Raw genomic sequence first — 13016 nt, forward strand, 5'->3', positions numbered from 1 at the left:
TGTGTTATAATCACGACCCGCTGTCGATTTAAATTCTAGAAAAGAATATAGTCAAATATTCAAACACATTGTGTTTGTTGAATTAATTTTCAATATTGGGAATCATTCAATTTCTATGTAGCAACTGGTCAAAATTTGTTTACAAGTAACTTGTTCTTTTTTTAACCATGGCGCTGTTCGTTTATTTTCGTCTTAAATACACTTTTGATATCTTTTGGCTCTCCGTTACACATTCATGTTCCGTTGGCGGTTGAAAAATATTCAAGGGAAACTAATAATATAGATTCCATTTGCTCGTATTTATCAATTTCAATTCTTATAATTATTTGGAAAGTTTTAATATTTTTTTAATATCATTTGTCTCCCATTTTTTCTTTCCATTACATTTCCTTTCTTTATTTGTAAGATTATGTTTTACTGCTCATATTTAAGTGTGTGTAATATATATAAATCCAATAGAGCATCTTTTGTGGCCTAAATCAGTACAGGGAAATGTATAAATATATAGAGATATACAGAGATTTAGAGATATGTACGATAAAAATAAATTCATTCATTTCTTTCTAATCAATCGCCTGTTTTTGTTTAATTAGACTCGAAATCTATTAAACATTTACTAAGTGAAACTTATTTCTTATCATTTCTTTAATATATTTATAAAAGTTTATATTCAAATTATTTGAATTATTTCCTCCAATTACTTCTATTTACAGAGGGTTGGAAACAAAGAAAACATTATGTAAGATTTATTATATTGTATAATTAATTTTATTTAATTAAATGGGCTTGACTTTTTGTGGAATTGCTTATAGTGTCAGTTTCAATGAGAAATATGATCATGTCTTTATTTGCTGATGATAATCCGTCCGTCGATATAATGTCAAATAATGTTCTCTATCAAGGAGACGAAGGATATGATATCCTGGATACGTTATGGCAATGAAGGACATTTTTCGATGTTCAGTTTACTTAAATCACCAAATAGACAAATAATTTACTTAATTTGTGAATTAATCTTTTACCAGTTAAGTGCGATATTTTTCATCTGTAGATGATATTAAATGCTTTATTAATTTACAACCAATGCTAAATCATTTATGAGATAAATATTGTGATTTCAGTGTAATTAATGTAGCGTATTTAACAGAAATATTAATTATTTAAAGATAAACGTCCGAATTTTTGCTTCACTGTTTATTTCAATAAATTTAATCTCATAATTGCAACCTTGGGTTTATGAGGTGCAAAGTGTTATGACAAAATTGTTCCAGTCTAGTTAATCTATTGTTATTTCTTTTAAAAAATAATAATAATATCTGCATAATATTTCAGGTCTATTGCTTTTCTGCCTTTAAAGTGTCTGTTGTCATAATTTTATCATAATTTTTTATTGTGCAATGGTTTTTTTTGTTAGATAAAAAGGCCATTAGACGGCCTACTAAACCTTTAGAATGTAGTAGTGAAATTAAGACTGTTATCGAAACTACTAGTAATTAAATCAATGTTATTAAATGTAACTTTGTTGTGTTCCTATAAACGCCTGCATTTCGAACATTTACGAGAATTGAATATGGGGATAAATAAACATAAAAACAAGGACCTTAAATCAGGGGACTGCCCTTATATAAGTATAACCGACAAGTCAAAGTTTGTCTTTGTATCATTGAGTCGCAATAAAAGAAATTAAGAATTATCAACCATGTGATTTTTAATATATTCGAATACAGTTGTTCTACGGATTTAAATTATTTTTCTGATATATCTGTTTTATATAGTATGAATGCTCAATTTTTTTTTGATTATTTGTAAGTGGAACAAAGTGTATGTATACAGTACAGCATGAAGGTCTCAACCATATTTTTTTTTTTTTTGAATAATATTTTAAGTATAATATTAATGAAAACTTTTATATTTCACATCCATAAAAGAAAATAACCTCTATAGGTACTTAGATCTTTAGTTCAAATTCTAATGCTTTTTTTACTTGAAAATTGCTTTGTTTTATTCACATTATTTATTTTCATGTCTTTTTTATTTTCGTCTTTTACAGAAAACATATTAGCATCAGTCACATAATTTAAAAACAATAATTTACTATTTATCTTTTATTCTCTTTGAATCCTCTAAACACGAGGAATGTCCTCTATCTTTATACATACATGAATACTTCATCCACATTCAGTACTGGAAAAGTCGTGAAGTAGCTTTTTGGCATATTTGATTTTCTTGGTCTCGAGAATATTTGTCTTTATCTTTAATTGTCCTGTATTACGTACACACCCCTGCATTTTGTTTGCTCTCTGCACAAAACAACGGAAGAATTTAAGTGACACAGGGATAAACCTAGGGATCATGGATCAATCTAACATTCTTTTTTTGTTTTAGTCGAATAGAAAGAAATCAATAAGCTTTAATACAGGGGTCATAAGATATTATTTGTCATACTAGATAGGTCGGAATTTTAAGTTTTAGTTACCCACAAAGGACACTGTTATGTCAAACTGATATTAAAAATGTCAAGTTGAAAAGAATAATTAAGTGCATACCATAACAATCACTATATTGCATACTTTTATTAGTATTACTTAAAAATACAACTTTTGCAACCCATTTCACAATTTTTATATTTATAATACCGAGGAGGGTGTCTATACTTTCAAGGCTATTATTAAGTTGTGTGTTAAATGACCTTTGGCATCATTGTTTTTATCTTAAACTAAAAATAAGTTTATCAAAATATAAATGGAGCGGTTGCAAATGGAGAAATATTGCGACAAAACAGAGTAAATTCTGATATAATGGTGATATTCCACATTTGTATACATAGTGAATTTCAGAAAATCATATTTGTTTTACTTCATCTTAATAGTTGATCCAAGTTGTATGTGAATTTTTACATTTCCTTTTTCAGATGTGAAACAAAACCAGTATATGTAAAATAGTCGCAAAGGTTTCCCCAACACAGGCATACTGAACCAAGAAAAACAATGCATAAACAAAATAAAGTTTTGTTTTTAAAAAAATCCTGAACCTGTAGTATTCTAATCAGATGCAATAGATTTAATCGAAGCTTCAGTTTACCTGTGGATTATTTCCCTTTGTTTTTATATTTTTTTTTTATATAAATGAGGGCTATATTTCCGTTTCTTTATATTTATGCTCATATAAAAAGTAGCAAAACATACCAAAAGGAGTATGAAAACTCATAAGTCGAATAAAGGCAGCAGTAATATAACCAGTTCAAAAGTTATAAATCGATTGAGAGAAAACAAATCAGGATCACAAACCAAACCCGAGGGAAACACATAAAATATAAGAGAAAAACAACGAAACAACAGAAACACTAAGGTGCAAAAATAAAACGACAATGCAACATTCATAGAAACGAACTATTCGATAACTACTGCCATATTCCTGACTTGGTACAGGAAAGTTTAAGAAAAGTGGTGGATTGAACCTGGTTTTGTGGCTAGCAGAACATCGTGCTTAATGACAATGTTTAACAAGAAATAAAAAACAATAAATAACAAAACAAAAATCTGGAAAAAATAACCCTCTATAAACCGAGGGTTACCCCAGGTGAATAATAGTTTAAATAAATACTAGTTTAATTTAATTATTGTTTTTACTCGTATATCTGGAATTATAAACTATGTGATTTACCGTAAGCCTTATGTTCTTTTTATTGTTCCCGAAGACTGCGTTTTCGAAATACGTTTTCAATGATACCACCATGTAAAGTTACTGAAAAGACACATCTGTATAGGTTAAGGAAGCTATGAATCCATTAACTAACGTTATATAATTTTCTACAAGATACCTGGTTTACGATGGTAATTGTATAAAAATGAACTGTATAATCATGAAAATGGATACTTATCAATGAGTTATTGAAATGCTTTTTCGTATGTACCTGGAAAGCCTGTGCTAAATTTTCGTTTAATTTACAAGATTATTTTTGTAAATCTGATTTCCTAACACTATAAGGATAACACCCAAGAACACATGGTACATGACTCTGATAATAACCGAGAGCACATGGTGAATGACAGTGATTACATCCGAGAGCCCTCGGCGAATCACGCCGATTACATCTGAGAACGCACGTGAATGATGCCGATTACATCCAAGAACAAACAGTGAATGACACCGATTACAAATGAGAACGCACGAAAAATTAAACTGAGAACACAATACTAAATACTAATAGTTTACTTACATTGAACATTGAAAGTAAAGTACGTTGAGATTCAAATCTCTGAAGAGAACATACAAATCCGTACAAAAGTAAACTAGAAATTTTACAGTTTTTACTATACAGTGATTTTAGCTTATATATTGATTAACATCTAGAAATTAAGTCGGTTGGAAACTAAGGAAGTAATTCCAACTATCTTTACTTGGACTTCACGTTGCCCTGAAGCAACATGCAAGAAACGCATTATGTACATATATGAAAATCATAGTTACCAGTTTGTACGGTATTCTAGGGCTTTCTTTTTCTATCATGATTTCTTTGATAGGATTGCTGCATACCATGAATATAATGAACAAAGGGTTCCTAGTGGTAAAGTTGAGAACAACCCTTCGAATGTTTTACGGAAGCCGTCATAACTTTGATGACCTTTATGGGATATATTTGTCAAAGATGAACAGGAATTTGTCCTGGTTGTTGTTCGCATATTCCTGCCCATGTTTCCTCGAGTGTGACGTTACTAAATCAGACTGGTCTCACGTTTTCAACTTGCCATGAGCAATAAAAAGGATGCACCATATTGAACAGGGTGTGTTTTTTCATATACACTACACGGACCCCTATTTTATGTGGTGTTCGCATCTCAGTTTTTACTTTTATATGTTATATTTTGTAGACTGTCTAGTGTCTTTTCGTGTATTGCAATGACATTGTATGTTTCTCTTCTGCTTACGGTTTTTGTATTGTCCCTGTGTTGAGTTCTGTGTCAATTCCTGTTTGTATCTTTTGTTTCATTCAATAATTTTCTGTCTACGGTTTAATATACTTCTAACTTCAAGGAGTAAATCTTGCAGTTCATTTTACCATGTAGAGCATCACAAACAGGAAAAAGGCGTGCGTTTAATCAACCTACTATTTACAATGTTCATTTCCTTTGGAGGCCTCGCCAATTGTTTTAGAGCATTCAAAGGTCGTTATAGTGACTACAGAGTAGCGGAAAAGGTCATTGGTAATTGGCCTTTCAAGCACACATGAAATGAATACCGCAGATCAACATGATAATCGCTGTACTTATTTCGTCATAAATTGCATCAATTTATTTGCAGGTAATGGCGCATGATAAATAAATTTTGTAAAAGAGGATGATTGAACTTGAATTAATAAACGGGTGCAATTGCTTGTTGCACTTGCGACTAGAATTAAATGTATAAAATATTGTTATGATGTAATTGAGATTTAAATTTATTTGTTTGATCCAATCAGACATATTTACTTGGTAGTACTATCTTTAATGCCATCAAGACCAACTCCGATACATTCTTGTAATCTTTCTATCAATTCTACAGTGTCTGGTGCTTCATGAAACCTTGTGGGTGCAATTTTTGAATTGTTTCCAGTGTAATCATATGTTGTTTTATAAGGACGTTATGCCATATTAGTCTTTTTTCCAAAAATTTTGCAGAATCTAACTTTGTTTCAAATAAATAAAGAAATATTTGGAATCAATATGACAATTTTACATGGTATTTCATTTTATTTATAGAATAAGAATTAACCAAAACCAGGAATCTTTTAGTTGTATTAAAAAGATCTTTCATGTTCAGACATGTAGTTGTCAGTTTCTGTACTCTGTATTAGCTTTAAATTCCCCTTGCTGTTGTTACCATTAACCATCCTGACTTAAGAGACACCTTCTGATTACCAATCTACTAATAGGGAAATCCTAATAGGGAACACATGTTTTTGAAAGTTTTATTATACTACATATGCAGGTCCTGTTGGAATGTTACTATTTATAAATCGAAATCCCTGTCTTCTATATTTGTCGTAAATTAGACCTATACATTTGTAGGTAGTACCCTCTCTGTTGAGTTCTGATGTAGCCGAAACATCTTTTTATTATCCTTTATATATGTACATTAGGATAACTGCTATCACTTAAAGGCAATACATTAATAGTAGTTTACTAGTGTTCAACCAACTCGACACATTTGATTTATTCATTAAATGAACAATATTTCAATAACGGAACGTTAAGTTAGAGAAGAATGAGTTATTCGCAAGACTTCCTGTATGAAGTCTGTCTCGTACAAATGAGGTACAGGTAGGCGAACAATGTAGGCACAGTAAGTTCCAATAGAACTGCCAATTTACTGATCAAACAGGATAGTTATCAAAGGTACCAGGATTATAATTTAGTACGCCAGACGCGCGTTTAGTCTACATAAGACTCATCAGACACGCTCATATCAAAATAGTTATAAAGCATAACTAGTACAAAGTTGAATAGCATTGAGGATCCAAAATTCCAAAAAGTTGTGCCAAATACGGCTAAGGTAATCTATTCCTGGGATAAGAAAATCCTTAGTTTTTCGATAAATTCAAAGTTTTGTATACAAAAATTTATAGAAATGACCACATAATTGATATTCATGTCAACACCGAAGTGCTGACTTCTGGGCTGATGATACTCTCGGGGACGAAACGTCCACCACCAGTGGCATCGACCCAGTGTTGTAAATGGTTATCAAAGGTACCAGGATTATAATTTAGAACCCCAGACGCGCGTTTCGTTTACACAAGACCCATCAGTGACGCTCATATCAAAATAGTTATAAAGCCAAACAAGTACAAAGTTGAAGAGCATTGAGGATCCAAAATTCCAAAAAGTTGTGCAAAATACGGCTAAGGTAATCTATTCCTAAGATAAGAAAAACCTTAGTTTTTCGATAAATTCAAAGTTTTGTATAAAGAAAATTTATAAAAATGACCACATAATTGCTATTCATGTCAACACCGAAGTGCTGTCTACTGAGCTGGTGAAACCCTCGGGGACGAAACGTCAACCAGCAGTGGCATTGACCCAGTGGTGTAAGTAGTTATCAAAAGTACCAGGATTATAATTTAGTACGCCAGACGCGCGCTTCGCCTAAGACTCATCATTGACGCTCATATCAAAACAGTTATAAAGCCAACATAACATAACATCTTTTTGATGACGTCAGTTTGCAGGGATTTTTTTTTTGTATAGGTATGTTGTTTTATCAAAAGTTTGCTTAGTTTCGTCCATCAGAAGCTGAATGCATTTGTATTTTTATAAGACAAAATAGCTGGACTCATAATTCTTTCATCTGTTTCAAGTTTAAAAAGATGAATAAATGCTTAAATTATGAGAGAACATTTTGAATTCACTCACAAAAAAACAGGGTTCTTTTTTTTTATAATTCACAAATGATGCTCTAGAGTATGCGATTTACTTTGAAGACAAAATGTCTTTCTCTATAAATTGCATTTTAAAGTGTTATGAAAGATCGAAAAGTGGACAAAAACCTTTTATTAATGTTAAGTGCCATTAAATATAAAGAGTCACCTGGAAGCAATCTAGAATTAAAAATGCATTAAGAAATCGAAAAACTGGGTGGATATCAATTGATAACATGCGGAATCCTACTTATATTATGTGGTTAAAATGACATGTAGAAATTTATGTAATAATAAATTTACTTTAACGATAACAGAAGCACATGTATTTATCTTAACTTGATACCGGGTCAGGTATCACGGAAGCTGACGTCATTTAAGATAATAAAATAATCTAAAAATAAAATGTTTTCCTATTAACTACTTGTATTACGATTCCGGGAATAATGTTACTGTCGAAATATTACGTAATACAAATTCATGATAACTAACCGGATTCAAATTTCGGACGTTGTCCATAAGGCTAGACACGTTTTGAGTATGTTTACTAACTTCCTTATCATACGGGTTCCCTATTTAGACAGATATGCGTGTGCAACAGCACATCCTCGAGATAGCTTGGTCTCTTCGCATTCGTGGTCATGGTGTCGTAACAAATAAAAAAAAACAACAGCACTTAGTGGTTATTAAACAAAATGATAATAATCTAAATATTGTTCTCAGTATTACATGTCAGTCAGTTTCCAGGAAGTCTTTCATTTATTAAGCGACCAGCATCTGGCTGATGATTGGATAATGTTCAATAGACGTCTTGGGTCATTTTTTATTCTGAATTATTTTTTTAAGAAAACCGACCAATGCACAACATAATAACCTTAATATAACATAAAATATACATTTGTCTACTAATTAGTAATGCAGTCAATGCGACTTATCAAAACATTGATACGTCATACATTGGCTTTTCCTGATTCCAACATAAAGGATATCCCATTTGAAATCGGGTGCTGTTTTACAAAAGTATTACCTTAGCTGTATTTGGCAAAATCTTTCGGAACTTTTGGTCCCCCAATGCTCTTTAACTACTACTTTATATGGCCTTTTATACTTATTTATTATAACGTCACTTATGAGTCTGTTGTAGATAAAACGCTCGTCTGGTGTACAAAATTATAAGCCTGGTATCTTTAACGAGTTTTTCCTAAAATAGAAAAGGAACTTGTCTGATGAGAGTTAATTTTAATTCCCCCTATTTCATTTTATAAAACTATTTCCCACTATTAATATAAACGCCAGGTATACAGATACACATACATTATATATTCAGTCTATGCCATATAGACATATACATAATATATTCAGTCCAAATTGATTTTCCCGCTTTGTTTATTTTTCGATAAAGAAGCACATTATTAAGTCTTATTAGCCTCTTGTTAGTGAGATCAGCGTGCATGGAGTGGCATTAACAGACATATAATTACTGTATTAAATGGTTTACATAAATGCCTACTTTCATACATCGTTGGTCTTTAACCATTATATTAACAAGGGTCAAGCGATTCTCTTACACTCTACACAAAGTTCAACGACCTTAACACGTCTTTTCCTATCCAAAAAAGTTTTTCATCAAGTTGTTGTCGGGTCACAAAGATGAGTTTCGGGCCGCGACCTTACAATACTGTATACCACTAAAATCGTAGATCTATTGTCCTATAGTTCACCTCCCAAGTGGACGGTGTCAGGTTTTATATTCACTAGCAGTGAGTGGTTACTGATCCGTAAAGCCTTAAATCTTTTTTATAAATGATCATCTCTTAGGATGAAACATGTTTTTGACTCCTGACAAAGCTATCAGTCTATCAGAGGCTGAATTAAATATCTTTTTAACAAGCAAGCCATTACTGAACATGACCTAGCAAATCTTTGTACTTCAACAAACTAAAGCTGATAACCGAGTACGTTTGGAATGATATAGAACTTAATGTTATAGCAAGTTTGAATAAAGGAGATTGCAAATCAAAATTGACTAAATTTGAAGATAATATCAATAAACAGAAGTCAACAAAAATCACCTAACATTTCAACTATAAGGTATATAATTGATTCAAATTTTGGGCGCCCAATTGTTGGATGTACTTCATGCGTTTTTGCAACCACCTTCAACAGATTCGTTTGACTGAGACTTACAGTTCGAAAAATAATATAACACGTTACAGAGTAGAAAGAACAATTTAACAAAAGGACCTATACAGATCAGAATAAAATATTTAAGGTAAACTTTGCCTATCCCTAAATTTAATTTAATAAAATAATTATATCATTTACATTCTTTATTTTTACTGTTAAAATACATCATTTTTATCTTGCAAGAATCGGAGCCAAGTGTACTAGATGAATAGTTCCCTCGGGGACTGTTTTTAAAACATCCTAACACTCTCTCTTATATACAAAGATTTTCTTCAAAATAAGATATAACGAAAACGGAACATTGAAAAAAGTGTTTTTTTATATTCTTGTTTCATTTGTTTACTTTGTTGTGATTTGTTGTTTAAGTGTACTGTAGATTGTGATTTGTTGTTTATGTGTACTGTAGATAGTGATTTGTTGTTAAGGTCTACTGTAGATTTTTGGCCACATGTTTACTATGTGCTTGTACAAAATATTAAACATGGGAAAACAGAGGAATAGACATAAATACAAATAAAACACACAAAAAAACAGTTTTAAAAATAACAAAGTTTCTATTTAGAAAATAGGCTTTATGGACTTTTAAGTGTCTGGTTCATTAAATAACAAAATATGTGACAATAAATGCTGAATTGTATTTGTCTGAACGTCTTGTCTATTGAGATAAGCTTACACACTTTCAATTTCGCTTTAAAGGAACATTTTTTTCGTTTATGTTTTACATCTAAATGAATGAAAATATAATTTGCTGATCATATTGTAACATATGAGTACATTGTGCTACTTTTAACAGCAAATCCTGAGAACAAATAACCATTTATGTGATAAACATGAGTATAAAATGTCAAGTTATCCCGTATAAAAACTATCAAAGGGTGATACGACGTACACAAATAAAAGACGAAATTTGAATTTTATTTCAATTTACATGCATATTCCCCCGAATCATTTTAAATCTCCACTTATGACATTTTGATCTACCTGTACCTAAGTATTTCACCTCAAGGTTGCCATGAACAAACATGCAATGCAAATGCTATTTTTCCTACATATTAAATGTCTATTTAGTTTGAAAAGATAGGCATGTATACATTACATAATCTTTGCACCACTGTAATAATTCTATCTACCTTCAAAGGTAAGATTTATAACTGATTAGAAATTACGTAATAGTTTAAGTAGTTTATCACTAGGTGTCGTGTAAAGCAACTCCTCCTTGCCGTTCCTAAGCTATCTTGTAGTATTGCCCTGATGACAGACAGTCAGTATACATGTCTTCAAATATCACTTTATTGTTTAAATCATTAAAATAATTATCTTATTATATTATCTGTCTAGTTTTACCAGCATGTTCTCTTTTCTTCATAGTTACGTAACAGTTTAAAATTTCACACTTTTCACTGACATTTCAAGGCAGTTTGATAAGTAGTTTTAATAGTTTTTATGATCCATTTTAATTTTTTATGTTGCACTGGCACCCACTTGTAGTTCAGATTCCAGAACAGTAAAATATGTAATCATAAGATAGATAAAATAAACAAACAAATCTTTAATTTCAAAGTTGTACGCCCTTGAAAACAGTTTCAGTATATATGGTAGATAATGTCCAACATTAAAAATATCATCACTGATGATCAAATGATTTTTTCACATGGTTTAGAGTTGGAAAAATACATCTTATCATACACAATTATGTAATTATGTCATAGTATACCTGCCACATAACCCACGTGTTGCAAGTTGTACACGTACACACAAGGATGCACTGTTTGTAGATAGTATAGTGTTTGAAGCCTTGATATGAAAATCAATAGTATATTTTGTACATGAGACAGCAGTCCATAAAGACCTATGGACAAAGACGATTAGCAGGTTATCAGTAAGCTATGAATGCCCCGAAATTATCAAATGTTAAAAAGAGAAAATCAATGGTAGCCGATGGTTTATAAATTGTAACTTGGATGGAGAGTTGTTTCATTGGCACTCACACCACATCTTCTTATATCTTATAAGTAAATATCTAGTCTGTCTGAACCCACTAGACATGATTATTACCAATTGATACATTTGCGTTTGTATATTCAACGAAACCAGAAAGCTTTTTTTTATTTGAAGGAAGTAATTCTGCATTGCTGCACTTCATTCTAAGATGGACAAAGAATGAGCTTCCATTAACAATGATTATATATATTTTATTGAAAGCTGTACTATCAATCTTTTTTATACAGGAAATGGATTAAAAAAATGTGAAAAAAATGTAGGTGATTTGTATTTCATAAGTCAAAAGGCATTTTTTTTTTTGTATAAACTAAACGAGATTTGTATGCAGTAATGGTAATGAACCGCAGCTTGAGATTAGTTTCGCTGATAATTTTCGAAAAAATAGCCAAGGCTGTACGTGAAGTACATTCCTTTTAAGCGGATTCAATTTAAGTTCGGCTGACGACAGAACCACAAACAAAGCGAAATTGCACAGTAGAAAGGCCTAAAGGGAACGATAGTTGATGTACTGTCTGAATATGTATTACATTTTCAGTATATATTTTTTTCCGTAAGTCAAGAGATGAATTGATATACATGTAGTTCTTTTATATGGTACACAAGTGAGCAGTGATAATGGATACAGCAATCTTTGTTTTTAATCAGCATTTACCTAAGAATAAAAGGAAACCAAAAACTAATAATAAGAACAAAACAACTTCATCAGGCAAAGTTGACTGTATATGAAATTGGCTTTAATTTATAGGTCCGTTTGGTTACATTACTTTTCAGCTGTTTCGGTTTTTATACATCATTGGCTTTGAGCGTTCCTGATGCTGTTTATCCCAGAATGACGCTTCATGAAATTGTGAAATGATATTTCGAGTCATTAGAGGTATTTGGATGCTGTAAAGGAAGCTGGAACTTATCCCAGACAAAATACTGAAACATTGAGATAAATGGACTGATACAACAACAAAATCAACATTTTATTGAAAAAAATAGTTTGAATGAAAAAGTTTTATATTAGACTTATTTCCACAAAAGCGTAAATCGTCAGTCTCCCTACCCACGAAGAGTGTACTTTTATAATGAAGGGCAATATTTTGTTTATAAAATAATGTCAAATTATGAAATCTTTGATATATATTTATAGATTATTACATGGCATTTTCTATATTGCCCTGGTATCAGCACTAGACTCCCATATCAAGCCAGAGGGCTTTAGCCCGAGGGCTTGATATGGGTCGTGGGCTGATACCATGGACCATATGGAAAATGACATGTAATAATCTATTTATCACATATTTTCAAGCAGAAGAAAACAAATAGCTTACACCAAATTATCAAAAATCAAAACGATATTTAACGAAAAAAAATTAAAATGTATCACTGTGAGTTTAAAAAAAAGTTCGTATCACAGTAGGTTAACAACGTTTTGTGAAAAGTTTCA

Source organism: Mytilus trossulus, chromosome 4 (genome assembly GCF_036588685.1).
Source record: "Mytilus trossulus isolate FHL-02 chromosome 4, PNRI_Mtr1.1.1.hap1, whole genome shotgun sequence".
Classification (NCBI taxonomy): domain Eukaryota; kingdom Metazoa; phylum Mollusca; class Bivalvia; order Mytilida; family Mytilidae; genus Mytilus; species Mytilus trossulus.